Source organism: Nicotiana tabacum, chromosome 3 (genome assembly GCF_000715075.1).
Source record: "Nicotiana tabacum cultivar K326 chromosome 3, ASM71507v2, whole genome shotgun sequence".
In the NCBI taxonomy this organism is placed as follows: domain Eukaryota; kingdom Viridiplantae; phylum Streptophyta; class Magnoliopsida; order Solanales; family Solanaceae; genus Nicotiana; species Nicotiana tabacum.
The window spans coordinates 136,373,867-136,393,669 of record NC_134082.1 but is presented as its reverse complement, the minus strand read 5'-3'; the positions used below and the strand labels follow the sequence as shown (position 1 = coordinate 136,393,669).

Sequence of the window (19,803 nt, the reverse complement as noted above, 5' to 3'; positions counted from 1 at the left end):
GCGCCTTTAAATTATATATACCAAAACGGTTTTTCTTTCTACTTGTATATTTTCTTTAGGACTAAATAAGATAGTTAGGGGGGTTTAAGGGATTGGGCTAGTATATTTTAATTGAAATTCAGCCAAATTTAGAAGCCCAAAGAGCCCAGATCCGGTCCAAATAGGGCTGCCAGTAGATCACGAAATGGCATAGTTTCATACCTAAACTACGTCGTTTTGATAAGTAAATATAAGATCTAATCTCATCTGTCTAATTGCCTTGATCCAACGACCCTTATCTATCTCCCACCCAGGTATTTAATCCCTTAATTCCCCAAAATTTGGCCCCATTTCCCCTTAATTCCCCTCTTCTTCCTCTCTCTTCTCACCCTCTCTCACTGACCTAAGCCCCCAGCGCCGCCCGCCGGAATTCTCCACCGGCGGTGACCAACCTCCAAACCACGCCAAAATTTTACATTTCTTCCTCCCAATCTCCTCTCCATGAATCCAAGCCTCATATCCTCCAAATCCTCACCAATCTACCAAAATTCGAAAAAAACCCTAGCCTCTCTTTTCCAAATTGATAAAGTTCCACGCCCCATTTTCACATAAGACTTCCATATACGTGTATGTCTTGCTTGGTTCTATTTCTTTGTGTTAGTTTAAAGTCCAAACTCCGGCAACCACCGCCACCGCACTGCCCCCTTTTGTTTTAGCTTATTCCGACCCAAATACGTTCGTTTCTCTCTAGCACGACATTGAAACTCATTGGATTCAACGTGTGGTAGAAAGAAACGCTCATTTTAATGTCAGACATCCACCATCCGACACCCTCGGTGCTTCCTCGCTGCTTGGGTTGGCCTCGATATCCTCGTGAGGTAAAACCTTTATCCCTTTCGCTCTTTTCTGATTTTTGGTTCTGTTTATTAAGACTAGGATCATATTTTAGTTTCCATCTCATTTAATCTCATGTAATTGGGTAGTATTCAATTTCAATTAGTTTTAGTTTTGCTTCAATATCATTTATATCATTTATAGGTAGTTTTAAGTGTTGGTTTCGACTCATGTATATTATTTTGAATTATACATTTTGTTTCAAAGTTTAAGTCTTTTGGTTAATATGCACTCGTTTAGTCTTGTTTGTATTAGTCGTGTTATCCGTTTTGATTGTCATATCCTGGGAAGCATGATCAGTTCGGTTAGTTTACCTCGTTTTATCTTTTCATGTTTAACTAGATGATATTTGCTAGATTCAAATCGTGTTTTGGTTTGGGGATTAGCAGTTGATAGTTGGGTTGTTTCATGTTAGTTGAAGACCATCGTTTGACAGTTAGATTGATTAGCTTCTAGTTCTGTTTGTTAGTTCTTTTGTTAATTGATTGATATAGGTTATATGAAGTTCAGTTAGCTTGTTTATTTGAGTTAATTGATCATCTTTCAAAGGCATCAATGATCTTGATTCATTCGGAAGTATGGTTAGTTTGTTTAGTTAAGTCATTGATCTTTTCAAGTCATGAGTTCATTCGTTCTAATGAAGTGATAATCTATAGGTTGAATGATTGATGATAGTCTGTGTTGAAATACTTAGCATATTATCACTTCAACAGTTATGAGTGTATTTTAGTAAGATTTGAGTAATATGTGTCATGTGTTTGGTTTAAACATAGAATCTGGTTTGAGAAGTTAAGAGGAAAGGGAAAGAAAAGAGAATACTTGAGTGTAGGGTCCTTTGTTTGGTTGCTTTAACTGTTGCAGACTGTTTTGGAGTATAATACTCCAAAATTCTGTCTGCAATTGATAAGAAAAATTGTTCATTGACCAAAATTCTAGTTTTGAACAGATTTTTGGTCAACAATACATCATTTTGGACAGATTTTGGGCAAAATAAAATATGTCCCAAAGTCCTTTCTCCTCCTATATAAAGAGGAGTTCTTTCCTCATCTAGGAGGACTTTTTACACATTCTGGAACACTCTTAACACATATTCAGAACATCTTTTACACACTTGATCATAACACAAAAACTTGAGAACTTGAAGGAGTTTCCGGAGAGCAAAAGTCCTCTAAAAAGCTGAGAGTCTTTCAAGGTTCTTTGGTTTTCTTTTGAGTTTCTTGTCTATTCAAATGTGGCTAGTTTATTCCTGGGTAATTGTCGAGGTTTCGGGCTATTGAATTGATGTTCGTTCTTGCTGGGATTGCTGTCCATTTTTCCTTTTCAAGCATGTTTCCTCACTGCTTCCAGTTTCTTCATCTAGGTACTTTTCTGATTTTTCTTTCTTAATGTAATTTGATTTGGCTTGGAATGAAGACATGAAGGTGTTGATGTGCTATAGCTGTGTCATTACCTTGTGTGATTTCTGTTGACAAGATGAGTGAATAAATGTTTGACTTCCCGGGCTAGAGTTCCACCCGTTATTTTAGATTATTGAACTCAGTGATCCATTCTTATTGATTATAATATATGAATGATTTGAGTTATTGTAGTATACGACGAAAGAAGTAGAAAAATGTAGTTTTAAGTTCATACCTGTTAATTTTTAGTGTAGTTGCAACAGTCTCTATTAAGAAAAGAATTGATTTTACTTCACTAAAAGTTCTTGTAATAATCTGTCACACGTTGAAGTTTACTTGAATATTTCCTTCACGTATTGTTATTATCCTTTTGCTGAGATTTGTAGCTATATCGTTTCATGGAAGTTGGTGACATTCTAATATAATCGTTGATTAGCTTTCTTTTGCTTTAAATTTCTTTAATATGATTAATATAGAATTGTTGCATTTTTATACAATTTTCATCCATGTGATTCTCTAGTTTGTATAATGTTCACAAGCATAGGAAATATTATTTGGCTAATTGTTTGCTCACTAACTAGTAAGAAAATCATGAATTAATCTTGAAAGGAAGGATGAACGTAACACTTGGGTTCTGACTATTTGAATAGCTTCGAAGTCATAATCCCTTAAGTGGCTTTAATATGGTCTCATTATCAAGGAGTTAGAATAAAACGAGAAACAACTTACTCTTATTTGCTTAATTAAGACTTATATTTATTTGGGTTTGTAATAATGTTTACTCCATTTTTGATACTGCTATGTTGTTGGAGGTTTAAAGATTCTATTTTGCTTAATTATTGGATGAATGTAATAAATATATTTTATTAACTAAAAATTGGAAAATAATTTATTTCATTAAATATTTCATTAACCACTTTATATGGTGCCTTTATGACTTGAGTAAGGTCCCATTCCATAGGCGGCTAGATATTTGGTGTTAATATTGTGTTTGCTTAATTATTTTTCCGTACATTATTGGTCTTTGAGATAATTGTGAAATGATTAAACCAAAAATAAAAATGAGTTGTTTAATTTTTGCTAAGGTTTCAAGTGGATTCAGTAAAAGCCAAATTTCCATTGAAGTTAATACCTCAATAACTTAATCACTTTAAATAATTAATTTAAACGCTAGGCAAATAGCAGGCACGCTTTACCTTCATTGAATTGCTTGCGTAGCATGATTGTTTAATATTCAATAAATTAATCAATTAATTGTATCCCTTATCCAATAGTTTTAGTTAATTCATTATTTTATCATTTCTCATGATCGCGGATTCACTTGCGTAGCGCGATAGTAATTTTTAATAAATTTCAAAAATTAATTTCTTCAATTGTAGCAATTTTTCAAAAGTAATAATATACTAATAATTCTTGTCATAACTGCGGATTCGCTTGCGTAGCGTTGTTATGATTAAAATTAATAAATTTCGTTTCTATCACGCAATTCGCTCGCGTAGGATGGTTATGACAACATAATTTATCCAAAAAATCTTTTTAATAAATCTAATAATCAAGAAATAAAAGCGAATAGGTAAAACATGAAAATCTTATAAATCACAGTTTGTCCAAGATTAATTCAAGCCAACTTTGAAGTCAATAAAGCGATCGTGCTAGAACCACGGGATTCGGGGAATGCCTTGTACCTTCTCTCCGATCAACAGAATTTCTTACTCGAACTTTATTTTTACGGACCGATAAAAATAGAGTCAAACCTTCTTTTGACTAGGGATTTAAATGAATGGTGACTTAGAACACCCAAAAATCAATTCCAAGTGGCGACTCTGAACAATAAAGTAATCCCTATTTCAAAATTGTCACTTTAATTTGAAAAACTCTTTAACCCACAACAATCCATAACATACATCACATATCTTTTTGGAGGGGTGAAAAGGGGTGTGACAGAGTTTAAAAAAATGAAGATTTTTGGAATTTGTGGTCCTAAACAAGTCAAAAAGGGCCCAGAGTATTTGTGTGGTTATAAAAACTTCTCATTAAGGATAAAATTGTAAGTTTAAGCTAAATTGCTAAATTTATAAAGGGACCATTCTTTTTTAAACGGACCAAAAAGGAAATAGGTTGACACGAGGGAGTATGCTATATGCAAGTCTCTTCCTTCCTGCAAATCCCAAATATTCAACTTTGAAAAAATTAAGTATTAAAATCAAATTTAATCCATTCACCAAATTGTATCTTATTAGAATATGATGTCGCCCCAAATTTAACAAATAAACCATTCCATACCATAAAAGAAGCAGAAGAAAAAAATTCAAGTACTTGGGTCTCAAATATTTTGAGTAATTTTTTTTTGATTTGTACTCGTTCAAAAGAATTTTTCTTGAACTGGTGATTTGGACGTGCACTCTTGCAAGTTGTGTAGTAAGCCTTGCGACTGCAACATGAGTCAAGGATTGCAGTTAGAAAATCAATATAATTGACATCATTGGAATATGCTTCTCTTTAGCAAAGGCTTTTGTAATACTATCAGTAGCTTTTTTTTCCGGACTCACCGACACATAATTGTATAGCAGCTTGCTGTTGCTGATCTTGCAACTTGATGGTCTACATGAGTTGGTCCAAACGCTTCGATGTAGCATAAATATCAGAAAATAGGACGAATAGTGATTTCAATAGACTTTTGAAGCTAATAGAATAGCTTTTTGATGAGTTCCTCTTTAGTTCCCTTCTGCATAACGATAATTTTAGTTAGATAGTTGTTGATTTTATTCAATAAAATTTATAGTTGAATTCTAATATTAATAGATGTCCATCGAAGAAAGATCATTAATTGGATAACTTCAATACAAAATTTTCCTTATTTTAGACAAAATTTTATTTGATCTCGTAGGTGTCCAGCGAAGGAACAAAATAATTGAATAACTTGAACATTGTTATAAATATATTATATTATGGATGTTCATTTAGTGTCCCGTTGTAAATAAACTTTTTGAAGAAGCTTATCCATATGGGACTCCGCCGTAAATATGTTTATCTATTTAGTACTCTATTGGAAATAAGTCTCCTGAAGAAGCTTATCACTTCGGTACCCGGTTATGGATAAACATTATCCCCGATAGAAGATTATCCATACCGGATATAATAAGTTTATCCTTTCGATACTCCGTTATGGATAAATATTACCCTCGGTAGAAGATTATCCATACTGGGTACAATGAGTTTATTCTTTGAGTACTTCGTTATGGATAAACATTACCCCCAATAGAAGATTATCTATACATGGTACAATGAGTTTATCCTTTCAATACTCCGTTATGGATAAACATTACTCTCAGTAGAAGATTATTCATATCTGGTATAGTAGCAGCTTACACAACAGCTTGCAGTAGCAGTTTACACAGCAGCTTGCAGTAGCAGCTTACACAGCAACTTCCTTTCTTCTATAAATAGAAGAGATTTCAGTTCATTATGTACATCAGTTTGAATTCGAATAATATATCAGTTTCTCTCTATACTGGGCTATTGTTGTTGTTGTTGTTGTTGTTGTTGTTGTTGTTGTTGTTGTTGTTGTTGTTGTTGTTGTTGTCTCTATACTTGTCTTTACTTTACAGTCTTTATTTTATAACACGTTGTCAGTACGAGACTCTGCCATCTCGAGCAAATACTTTGAAAGTATCTGAGGTACGAACTTTCTTTTTCTATATAATATCAAATCTTTCTAAACTTGAATTTGTAGCGCTGGATATATCGGGAAAAAGCTACATGTCTTGGGGTACTTGATGCTGAAATTCATCTTGATGCGATGGGTCTGGCAGACACCATCAAGGATAAAAATCAGGCATCAAACCAAGACCGTGTCAAAGCAATAATATTCTTACACCATCACATTGATGAGGGCCTAAAAATGGAATATCTCACTATTAAAGATCTAGTCATACTATGGAATAATTTGAAAGATGGATATGACCACCTGAAGATGATCGTTCTTCCACAGACACATTTTGATTGGACTCATCTAAGGCAACAAGATTTTAAATCTATAAGTGAATATAATTCTGCTATGTTCAGAATTATATTCCAATTGAAATTATGTGGTGATAATATTACTGATTATGATATGTTGGAGAAAACTTTCACCACTTTTCATGCCTCGAATATGCTCCTGCAGCAACAATATCGAGAGATGGGATTTAAAAAGTATTCTGAACTTATCTCACATCTTCTTATAGCCGAGCAACATAATGGGCTATTAATGAAAAACCATGAAAGCCGACTTACTGGTTCTTGTCCATTCCCTGAAGTGAATGAGACGAACTTCCACCAAGCTAGACGTGGAAGAGGTCGTGGCCCCAGTCGTGGTCATGGCCGTGGTCGGGAAATAAATTTTAATCATGGTAATAATAATGCACCAAAGAACCCTCCTCACCACCAGCAGTGGAAAAATAAGTAACAAAAGCATGAAGCGGTGCAAACACCAAATGCAGATAATGCATGCTATAGATGTGGAGGAAAAGGGCACTGGTCACGAACCTGTCGTACGCCAAAGCACGTGGTTGAGCTTTATCAAGCCTCCCTAAAGAAGACAGAGAAAAATGCTGAAGCAAATTTTATTTCTGAAGATAATTTAGACTTCATGCATTTGGATGTAATTGATTACCTTGCACTCCCAGAAGGAGAAACAAGTCATGTAATCGGTGGTGAATCTGTAGAAATATAAATATTTTAATTTTTGTTATTTGTAATAGATAGTATGGTTATATAATTATTGTACAAAAAGAAAAATTATGATGTGATAATGATGTTTACTACAGTATATCTTATTTATGTCATTTTGAAGAATATGGATAACATTATTAGACCAACTTAAACTGTAGCAGAGTTTGCAAGAAATATACAAACACCAGAAGTGGTATATAACTATGATCACCAGAAGTGATAATTTAGGCTTTCTATGGTTACAATTGAAGATAAGCTACATAAATATTCTCTATATTAAATGCACGCCTCGATTTGCTCCTGAAGTAGTAAATATTTTAAAAGAGATTGAGGCATCACAATTTGATGTGATTAATGCGCAATCAGATAATTATATTCAATTTCCTAAAGGATGAAAACTTTTGATAATATTAATCCATTTCCTGAAGTGAATGTGACAATATTAATAAATCTGGTAAATATGAACGCGCTCTTGATGTGAATATATTACAATTCACCTCCAGAAGAGGTAATATAATTGAGAGAATATATACTCAATATTTTGTATTTTATTTGCTCCTGAAGAAGTAACACAATTGAAATTGCCTCCTAAAGTAGGAAAATATTATGAAGAAGAGTTTTCTTGTGCTTAAACAATTATTTTACATTGTTTATTTGATTGTGATTTTCTCTCATGATACCAGAAGTGTATGAGAAATATTTGATAGTACAAAATGTATCAACAACTCCTAAAAATCTAACTGTTTGCCTAAAAGATACATGCTACCAGTAGTGCCCGATAAATATTAGATTGTGGATAATAAATGAAAGCTCTTGAAGAGTTTATATAAAAATATGTCATTCATATTATATGATTATTATCAAAACATATATTGTAGTAAGCCTGAAGTTTACTAATACAAGTGGCTATCATATCGATACTACAAATTATTGGAAATTGAAAATCTTTATGTTTCCACAATCATACAGGGTAAAATAATATGTATGTGAGAAGTTACCCGCCTTATTCTTCAATTTGTAATACATCATGTATCATAGTAAATCGAAAGTTTACTAATGCAAAAGTTTATGTCATAGTAAACTAGAAGTTTACTAAGAGATAGCACATGCCATGATAAACTTGAAGTTTTCATTTGCCATTTTTAAATGAGTTATTTGAGAATTCTGATAAGCATATACTGAAGAACCAGAAAATTCTTCAAGAATTCTCTTGTGCTGCTTGTTCTCATAATATTATACCGGCTAAAGTTGGGACTAAAACCCCTGAATTCTAGAATATATAAAAGGTGAATATGGGCTATTTCGTCTATTATGTGAACCACTTATAGATGCATATATAAGATGGTTACATGTATGTTTATTATCAACCTGCAGTTTGGCATTTGAGATTGCTTTTCTCAATTTAGAGCATAACTTTCAGATTATGAAATCAACACAGTTTATCTTGATAATGCTGGTTTATATCTAAGCTGGTTTAGCATTGAATACCTCCTACTAATGGCTAAACTATTGCTTATGAGAACAAGCTTCATGTGTTGGTCTAAGATATTATAAATTGCATACAGCAGCACTTGCATGCATTAGACCAACGATATATGATAAAGTCTTCCCCTAACAATTGGTTTAGGATCAGAAATCAAATATTTTTACTATCTTTTGATGTGTGGTATATGATTATTTTCTCTACCACAATACACAAAGATATTTCTCAAAGAACATTGGGGATATATGTTAGTTTTTCTAACATTTGGGGGATGGAATACACAGCTGAAAAATATGTTATATGAATCAAATTATCGTTAGTATATCCCCACTCAGAAGATAATTCAAATCAAATGCCAGAAGCATTTACTGATCCAAAATTAAATATCATATTTCAGCTGCAAATGCTCCTATTAAAACTAAAGTCCCTGAAGGATAGAGTGTACTATACGCATGAAGCGTGGTAGACCAATCGGTTCCAAAGGCAACAATCCTTGAAAAATGATAGGAGCTAATGATCATAATGAGGAGGAAATGAGCTCTAGAAGAGCCCACGACATAACATTTCATGAAACTCCAGAAGAAGTTTAGGTAACTAAAAATAAAGAAAGTGATGAGATCTCAACAAGTTATGTCGCTTAGGAACTGATACAAAATGATCGTCGACGATATATTTGATACGATATAGTGCACAATATTATAAAAGATTGTGAGGATCAGACCAGCAGTCCAGACACTTGAAGATGTCATACAATTTAGATACAAGTCATAACCTATATGACTTATTTGATTAAATCTATATGAAGATCCTTGAATGATTTAAAATGCCTGAAGCATATAATTCATAGTCTTGAAAAAATGTACTCGATCAAATTATAAAGATCTTTGTACAGTTTAAAGTAGCCTGGGCACGTGTGGTATAATCGTCTCAGTAAATATTTGCTAAAAGAAGATTACATAAATGATGTTATTTGTCCATGTATTTTTATAAAGAAAATGTCATCATAATTTGTTATACTTGTTGTTTAAGTTGATGACATAAATCTTTTTAGAACTCCAAAAGAGCTCCAAAAAGGTAATTGAATATCTTAAGAAAGAATTTGAGATGAAAGATCTTGAAAAATAAAAAATTGTCTTTGGTCTGTAAATTGAATATTTAGCAGACGAGATCCTTATCCATCAATTTGCCTATGCAGAAAGGGTCATTAAACGCTTTTACATGGACAAAGCGCACCCATTAAGTACACCAATGGGTGTTCGATCACTTGAAGTGAATAAGGATCCATTCCGACCTCCAGAAAAGGATGAGGAACTCCTTGGTCCTGAAATACTCTATCTCAGTGCAATTGTTATGCATTTATGTATCTTGCTAATGCTAACAAATGTGGTGCAGATCATATTGGTTATGAAGATACAAGATTAGAATGCAGAGACTCAAATATTTGAAACAAGATTTTCATCAGGGGGAGTAAAATACGCGATGCACTCTTTTTTCCTTATTAAGATTTTTTCTCATGGGTTTTCCTTACAAGGTTTTTAATGAGGCACCTAGTAATGCGTATTTAAATATGTGTACTCTTTTTCCTTTACTAGAATTTTTTTTCCCACGTGGTTTTTCCTAGTAAGGTTTTAATGAGGCACATTATCTTTTAATGAACATCAAAAGAGAAGTGTTATAAATATATTATATTATGGATGATCATTTAGTACAACGTTGTAAATAAGCTTCTTGAATAAGCTTATCCATATGGGACTCTGCCGAAAAATGTTTATCTATTTAGTACTCTATTGGAAATAAGCCTCCTGAAGAAGCTTATCTCTTCGGTACCCGGTTATGGATAAACATTATCCCCGATAGAAGATTATCCATACCGGGTATAATAAGCTTATCCTTTCGATACTCCGTTATGGATAAACATTACTCCCGGTAGAAGATTATTCATACCAGGTATAATAAGCTTATCCTTTTGATACTCCATTATGGATAAACATTACCCCCTAGAAGATTATCCATACCGGGTACAATAAGCTTATTCTTTCAGTACTTCATTATGGATAAACATTACCCATAGTAGAAGATTATCTATACCTGGTACAATGAGTTTATCCTTTCAGTACTCCGTTATGGATAAACATTACTCTCAGTAGAAGATTATCCATATCTTGTATAGTAGCAGTTTACACTGCAGCTTGCAGCAGCATCAGCAGCTTACAGTAGCGTCTTACACAACAACTTCCTTTCTTCTATAAATAGAAGAGATTTCAGTTCATTGTGTACATTAGTTTGAATTCGAATAATATATCAGTTTCTCTCTATACTTGTCTTTACTTTACAGTCTTTATTTTATAACAAATACAAAGTTTTCCTTATTTTTATACATAGTTTTAGTTGATCTCAAAATTCTTACTATTATAAAAATAATTAAATACTCTCTCTATTCCGGTTTATGTGAACCTATTTCCTTTTTGGTCCGTTCTAAAAAGAATGATCCCTTTCTAAATTTGGTAACAATTTAGCTTAAACTTACAATTCTGCCCTTAATGAGAAGCTTTTATAACTACATAAATACTCTGGGGCCCTTTGTGACTTGTTTAAGATCACAAATTCTAAAAGTCTTCATTTTTTCTTAAACTTCTCCTAGTCAAACTGGTTCACATAAATTGAACTGAAAGACAAACTCGAAAATAAAATCAGGAATACATAAGTGCCTCTAATACTGCTCCAAGGGCCCATGGGACATCAGTTGGTCTCACTGCAAGCCTACGTGCCATATCTTGTTAGAGGCGATATAGGTCATCTATTATCTGACGAACAAAGATCATCACTGCATCGAAGAACATGGACCTGGTCATGTCCTCGCATTCATTACACTTCATCCCAATATAGTCAGCAATTCTTCTAATCCTCTCCCTGATAATGCCCTTCTTTTGGAGCAGACGCGCAATTTGTTAAGACCTAGCCTCCAAAACTTGTGTGGCCGTATGATTTTGCTCTTGCAATTGTTGCATGTCCTCTTCTAGTTGTGACATCAATGCATAGCAGCGCTCTCTTTCTGCTTTGAAGTTCTTTGATTGCTTGGCCATTTCGTTCTCGAGGGTATTGAGCTTTTTCTTCAAACCCGTGGTTCCTTTATCGTACTTTTCCTTTAACTTTTGAACAAAACTTGCCTGCTCTTCCGCATTCCTGGCCAACATTGCTCGGGCTTTTGCTAGTTCGCCCTTAGTTTTTTCCAAATTGGCCCCAATAATCAAACATTTTCCACCTAAGACCGTTTATAATTTTTCATCTGTTCTGCTCCTTTCTGGGTTTTCAGTAGCTATCTTCATCCTCTAAATTTGGGCTCGGAGGACTTCGTTTTCTCAGGCCAACTTCTTCTTCAAACCTTCAGCTACAGCGGCTTGCAATACACTATCAAATTTAAGGTCTCACTTTTTCGAAAGGTCAGACTAACACCAGAAGCTCCTTTAGATATCTCAATATCCACTTGACAGCTTCCCAATGCCTCTTTCCTAGGCTGGACATGTATCTACTTATCACACTTACAGATTGAGCAATATCTGACTTGTGCATACCATAGCATACATAATGCTACCAACTGCACTGGCATAAGAAATCTTTGACATATGCTCCACCTCATCCTCGGACTGAGGCATTTGTAAATCTGAAAGTTTAAAATGAAGAGCTAATGGTGTACTTACAGGCTTGCACATATGCATATTGAATCTCTCGAGAACCCTTTCAATGTACCTCTTCTGAGAAAGATGTACAACACCATCTTCTCTTGAAATCTCCATACCAAGGATTTTCTTTGCAGCTCCTAAATCCTTCATGTCAAATTCCTTACTCAACAGTTTCTTCAAAGCATTTATCTCTGTAATGCTGTTAGCAGCAATAAGCATATCATCAACATACAACAATAAATAAATCATTGAGTTACCAGACATCTTCTTGTGATACACACAACTATCAAATGCACTCCTTGAGAATTCATGTGTTGTCATGAATGCATCAAACCTCTTGTACAATTGTCTAGGGGATTGCTTCAAACCATATAAGACTTCTTTAGTTGGCATACGTGATCTTTGTTTCCCTCAGCTAGGAAACCTTCAGGCTGATCCATATAGATTGTCCTAGATCACCATGCAAGAAAGCAGTTTTGACATCAAGCTGTTAAAGTTCCAAGTCAAATTGGGCAACCAATGCTAGTAGCACGTGAATTGAGCTATGCTTCACGACTGGAGAGAAAATTTCATTGTAGTCAATTCCCTCCTTCTGACTGAATCCTTTTGCAACCAATCTCGCCTTGAACCTAACATCTTCCACTTTAGGAATTCCCTCTTTCTTTCGGTAGACCCACTTGCATCCAACTGTCCTCTTCCCCTTTTGTCTTTTCACTAAGACCCATGTCTGATTCTTGTGAAGAGACTCCATCTCTTCAGTCATGGCTAACCGCCATTGTACAGCATCCTTGCAAGAAGTTGCTTCAATATATGAGGAGGGCTCCAGAACCTTAATCTCTTCTTGTGCAGCTATGAACGCATATGCAATCAAGTTTGCTTGATCTATAAGGCGTTCCGGTTCTTGTGTCTGCTTCTTCTCCCTCCCCTTTGCAATTGTGCATGGTTCATTGACAGCAAGTTCTTCAAGGACTACATCTTCTGACTCATCTTTAACCTGAGTCTCTTGATCCTTTTCCTTGGCAAGCTCCACCGGAAGCTCCACCTGCTCGTCGTTCTTGTTTCCTGAAAACTCCGCGGAAACTTTACGGGGATCAAGTATAGAGGATTTATCAAAGGTGGCATCTCTACTAACTATAAATTTGAGTAAAGACAAACACCAAAGTTTGTACCCTTTTACTCCATCCACATACCCTACGAATATGGCCTTCTTAGCCCTTGGTTCAAGATTTCCTTCATTAACGTGATAATAAGCTGGACACCCAAATACTCGTAAATATGAATAGTTAGAGGTTTCACCTGAACATAACTCATTCGGAGTCTTAAAGTCAATTGCCGATGCTAGAGATTGATTGACAATATGAGCAGCAGTGTGAACTGCTTCAGCCCAAAAAACTTTGGACATTTTGGCTTGTAGGAGCATACAATGAGCCTTTTCAAGAAGAGTTCTGTTCATTCTCTCGGCAACTCCATTCTACTGTGGGGTATGTCTGACAGTCCTATGTCTTGAGATCGCATGAACCTTGCAGAATTCATTAAACTCTTCATTGCAAAACTCCAAGCCATTGTCTGTGCGAAGATACTTGATTTTCCGCTCTATTTCATTTTCAACCAAAATCTTCCACTTTTTAAATGCTTCAAAAGCATCACTTTTTGCCTTCAAAAAATGCACCCAAATCGTTCGTGAGAAATCATCAATAAAAGTGAGAAGATACCTCTTTTTGCCCTTCGATGGAAGTTTAGAGGGACCCCATAAATCTGAATGGATGTAGTTTAACACTCCTCTTGTCTTGTGTTTACTAGTGCTGAAGCTGACCTTCTTTTGCTTCCCTAGAACGCAGTGCTCATAGAAGTCAAGTGTGCTGATCTTCTCACCTTCCAAAAGGTTACGATTGCTCAACATCTCCAGTCCTCGTGCGCTCATATGATCCTGTCTCATGTGCCATAGTCTTGCCTTGTCATCATTAGATAACTACACTATAGATGCATTTGCAGAGCCAACAATGGTGCTTCCGGCCAATGTGTAAAGGCCGTTCTCCAGCTTGCCTTTCAGCATGACTAAAGAAACTTTAGTCACCTTTAGAGTTCCTGCTTCGCTCATGTACCTGTAGCCTTGTTCATCCAGAGTACTCAGGGAGATCAAATTCTGCTTCAGATCAGGAATATGACAAACTTGTGTAATAGTCCTCATGACTCCATCATGGCAGCGAACCCGAACTGAGCCAATGCCAACTATTGCACAAGTTGCATTATTTCCCATTACTACGGTTCCTCCACTTTTATCATAGCTGTTAAACCAGTCTTTTCGGAACGTCATATGCAGAGTGCAAGTAGAGTCTAACACCTATTTGTTTCCATAACTACTATTATTATTACACGATGTTGTTAGTACATAATCATTATCAAAATCATGTACCTGTTCAACTGTGGATGCACTCGCCTTTTCCTTGGACTTTGACATTGGGCAGTCTCGTTCAAATTGCCCCTTCTTGCCACAACCCCAACACTCTGTATTCTTCTTGTTCACACGAGACTTTGATCTGTGCTTTGATTTGCTCTTGCCCTGTTGGCTAGTCCGGCCTCTCACAAAGAGCCCACTTGCCTGGTCATCTCTATCTCCTTCAATGTGCCTCCGCACATCACTAGAGTTAAGTGCCTGCCGCACTTGCTCAAGCTTGATAAGCTCCTTGCTATACATCATTGAATTCTCAATATCACGCTATCCTGAAGTCAATGAAAATAGCAAAGCACATGAAAGCGTCTCCTCCTCCTTTTTAATTCCTGCAATCTGTAAGTCCATGACAAGTTTATTGAACGCATCTAAATGATCTTGTAACGAAGTACCTGACCCCATCTTAAATGTGTGAAGACGCTGTTGTAACAGCATCCTTGTTGTCACTGATCGGTCTTGGTATAGCCCTTCTAGCTTTTCCCATAATTGGTTGGTCGTCTCTTCGGTACCTGTACTCACTTCACAAAGCACGTTAGGTGCAAGGGATAGTTGGATTGCACTCAATGCATCCCCTTCAATATTCTCCTTGTCGGGAGTTGATATATCCTTAGGATACTTTCCGTCAATAACATGAATTGAACCTTCCCTCAGCAGTAACGCCATCATCTGGATCTTCCAGATATTGAAGTTGTTGCGTCCACTGAATCTATCAATTTCAAACTTCATGGAACTCATCTTTGCTTGTTCTTCCTCCTTGGATCATTAAAGAATCCTGTTGCTCTGATACCAATTGTTAGCGGAAACGTAAAAGAATGTTGGTTGACTTATTAGGTTCGGAGTCGAAATAATCCTACGTCCACCAGAGAACAGTTGCCTTTTTAATACTAACAAAGGAAGGGGAGAGTTCCCAATTACACTTAAGAGAATTTCTCTCTTAACTCTCTACTCACTATAATGTGTTGTATTATTTTTGGGATGGTTTCTACAAATGAAGGAGTGCATCTATTTATAGAGGTAAAGACCTCCTCTTGATGTCATTGGTGACATCAAACTACCTCCTCTTGATGTCATGGGTGACATCAAAGGAGGAAGCGTCCTCCTAGCATCCACACCAACTCTTTCCACCAACTCTTCCAATTGGAATGCCATTGTTGACTAAACATAAACCAACACCTTCAATAAGCATGAGAATAATTGTCAAAATAAATAGGCGAAGATAAGACACTACCAGCAAAGTTGGCAGAAGCCATCAGTTTGGGCTGAGAATCAGAGTCAGAACTAATTTGAGTTTGCTGCAACAATGACGTGAGCTTTGAATATTGTTGTTTGGTCAAACCAGGAAAAGATGCGTCTTGATCATCATAAGGTGGACCAAGAATAGCATGACAGATCTAAGAAGAAGCAGACTTCTGACCAGGATATGGACATTCAATCTCAGTAGACACATTTGTAACCACTCTCTTTCCTTTATTAAATTTGAAATTCTGGGGAAACCTATGAAGTTTATAACATTTGTCAATTATGTGTCAAGGTTTCTTACAATACTTACAGAACACATTCCCCTGGATTGATCAAAATCTATCTACTGATTGTACTATTTTGGAGGAAAGGACTTATTGTTCATATTGGCAGAAAAAGAAGCAAACTCTGGCGTCAGGTGAGGAATGAAATGAACTTGTCTTTGATTCTCATATTGAAGAAGTAAATTGTATGCATTGTCAAGTGAAAGACGAGGTTGCGTCATCAACAGATTACTTCTAATGCCCACATAAACTTCATTCAACCCCATGAGAAATTAGTGAAGCTTATCCTCCTCCTCGTCTTTTTGAATACTTGGCTTAGCAACACAAGTACATGAATTACAACGCATTGTCCCCAACTCGTCCCAAAGCTTCTTCAACTTGTTGAAATATAAAGCAATGTCAAGTGATCCTTACTGAGTTGAGGCCAATTCAATTTTAATTTCAAAAACCTTAGTGGCATTTACAGCCCCATACCTACGCTCCAGTTGTTTCCAAATTCTCTTAGCAGTTTCTGAGTATTGGACACTCTCAACAATAACTGGTGAGAGTGAACTAGTTAACCATGAAATTACCTTATTGTTGCACCTATTCCATTGGTGCAATTTTGCAGGGTTGTCATTAGCAGAAGGTCTAGGACAAGAGCCATCAACAAAAATAATTTTATTTTGGCAAAGAAAGACACTATCATGCTTCTCTTCCACCCCCATAACCAGACCCAGAGAAAGGGGTACTGACTATACACATTCCAGGAATGTCAGAAGAGTGTATGAAAAGAGGACTCGAAGGGTTAGTACCATACGAAGTTCCAACAAAACTAAGGTTAAGGTTCACTGGTACAGTTAAATTCACCATAGTAAAACAAGTAGGAAAAACTTGTATAACAAGATAAAAGCTAGAAGAAACAATCACTAAACAGAAACAGAATTGAGAAATGATCCTAAACATGCAGAGATAAGGCAAAATGGAATGAACTAGGGTTACCAATCTCATTCGTTTTTACTAGAAGAAGTGAGACTTGAAACAAGATAAACTAAGAGAAACTTATCGAAATTAGAAGAAAAACATCAACGCCTGAAAGTGAAAGAAAAAATCGTCACTGGAATCTCAGGTACACGTCTACCAAAAAAAAAAGCAAGCTCGTAACTTTTTTCGATTCAACCAACAGGGGTAATACCGCTCCACAACTCACCCTTGGATCTACATAAACCCTCATTCTGATACCATGATAACATTGCAAATCGAGCGGGGTCGATGGAAATTTAGCTAGGGTTTCATTTGGGAGTGAGAGAACGGAGAGAGAGAGAATGAGATATTTACTTTATTCATCTGAGAAAAACTGAACTAAGAATATTCTAGACTCCTAATATATACATCGGGGAAACGAGTAAAAGAACATATCCTAACTCTAACTGAATCCACAGCTATGTATAAAATAAAGGGAAATTACCAGCTATGTCCATTTATAAGTAGCTCATTACAAAAATTGGCCAATTAATAAAATATTACTAATATTAGCCAAATTAGCTATTTATAGCAAAAAAAATATCAAAATTTTGCTTTGTTTTGAGTGGATGTTATTAGAATAGATTGGGCACAACTTAAGAAGCTTGAATCTCAGTTTTGGGATGATTTGGCGAAGTTTGGAGGTGGTTTGAATTGAAAATTCGAAGTAAAAGCTGAACATGAAAAAAAATGATATGTGTATCACACTGTGTATCATTTGCGTATCACATATGTATCATATTTGTATCAATTGTGTATCACATGTATATCCATGTATACCTGTGTGTTAGATACATGCGTGATACATGTTTGATACATGTGTCGCAGAAGACTTTTTTGAACTCGATTTAATTATGAATTTTGATACAAAACCAGTCCAACTCACCTCCAATCTTCCTCAAATTTTGTATATTGACTTATCTATATATTTTCAATGAATTTCAACTATACCCATTGAAAAAGTTCCTTTTTGTTTAGATTTTTAGAATATTGTATAGATTTTTGTATTTCATCACCTTATTCGCTACCCCGTCCATGAAATTTCCTTTCCGTCTTGTATGTAATGTTGCTAATTACACTTAAAAATATGGAAGGTGATTTTTGCATATGATTCTTTGATAGAAAGAACACTATTATTTGGTTTTTTAATTTTTTATTGGCTAGTTTTGGTAAGTCTATGACTAATAGCTAGAGGTTGGTAAGTTGAGATTTATTTAGGACATTTGTGTAAGTTTTCCTAAAATAAATACAGTGTAGTCTACTTGTTACAAAGTGGGTTAACTATGGCCCAACTACTAACGCTACCAACGAATGCCTATTTACTGGACTTGAAAATCCAGGCCCAAAGGATCATGTAACTCCACATATTTGTCTTTCTAAATCTTCTTGCTATGGGTTACTTCTGTCAGCTCAATCCATCAAGTGCATTTTCTTAAGGAATTTTTACATTCCTATGTCATATAGAAAATTATATTACCCTTAATGTTTAAGGTTTGATATAATTACATTTAGTATACCTAATTACTAATTCTATACCATAATGTGTTTTAAGTATACATTAATTGTACCTTATATCACTCCTAAATTTATGGTACCGTATATTCCTCCAAATCCCCACCCCCACGTTTCTCTATCCCAACCCCACACCCTCACCCACGTATCACCACACACCCACATTTCAAACCCTTATTCCCTCTGCTAAAACTAGAAAAACAATTGAAACCATCTACCATTAACGTCCAAAATCAATATTTTTTCTTATACAACCAGTCAAAATTAAAGTCAAATCTTCAAAGTTCATACACAGCAATAACTTTTGATGGTTATGATTTCGGTTTCCTTCAGTAATATAAGAGGGAAGGAAAAAAGAGCAGCAATTCCACCATTGACAGCCATTAAAAAGCTTTGAAGCTTTGAATTCAAATTTGGATTTTCAAAAATTATTATTTATTTGGATTGAGTGTTGTTGTAAATAATTGAAAATATGGTTTGGAGTTTATATCTCAATTTTGAGGGGTTTGGTGAAGATTAGGCTTGGTTTTGGCTGAATTTCATATTGAAACTCGAAGAAGAAGAAGAAGAAGAAGAAGAAGAAGAAGAAGAAGAAGAAGAAGAAGAAGAAGAAGAAGAAGAAGAAGAAGAAGAAGAAGAAGAAGAAGAAGAAGAAGAAGAAGAAGAAGAAGAAGAAGAAGAAGAAGAAGAAGAAGACATGACATACATTATATTGCAGAAATTGTAGAAAAATTGTAGACTGTTGTTTATTTATTTTTGAGCTTTTTGTGTTTTTGTGTTAAAAGTTTTGGTGGGAGCTTGTTATTCCACTTCGTCTGTTTTGGAACTAACTTATGCAGAAGAGAAGATGTTTTTAAGTTATATATATTGCTATACCTTTAAATTCAAGAAAGTATGGTTGTATTGTATTTAAAGAGGCGTGAATTTGTAGAATAGGTTGAATGTGAGGAATGAGTCAAATAAGACTCACAATGGCTTGTTTTCTACATTTAATCTACAACAAAACTACATATCATTTGAAAAATTAATATGAAAATACTAAATTTCAATATTTCTACAAATTATCTACAAACTGTTCATAATAGAATTTATCTTTATTTTCATGCATGTTCGTCTGGAACACTAAAGTTACTTGATATGCCAACATATCCCGTTATAGAGGAATACAACT

The 19,803-nt window shown here is 35.1% G+C and overlaps 1 long non-coding RNA gene across 1 annotated transcript; it reads left to right on the top strand.

Moving 5' to 3' along the window:
• The first annotated feature begins 283 nt into the window (after positions 1 to 283).
• LOC142179511 (uncharacterized) lies at positions 284 to 2,622 on the top strand. The gene is made up of 2 exons (XR_012707862.1): positions 284 to 857; positions 2,287 to 2,622. It is a non-coding gene; the product is annotated as an uncharacterized LOC142179511 (long non-coding RNA).
• Positions 2,623 to 19,803: the final 17,181 nt, after the last annotated feature.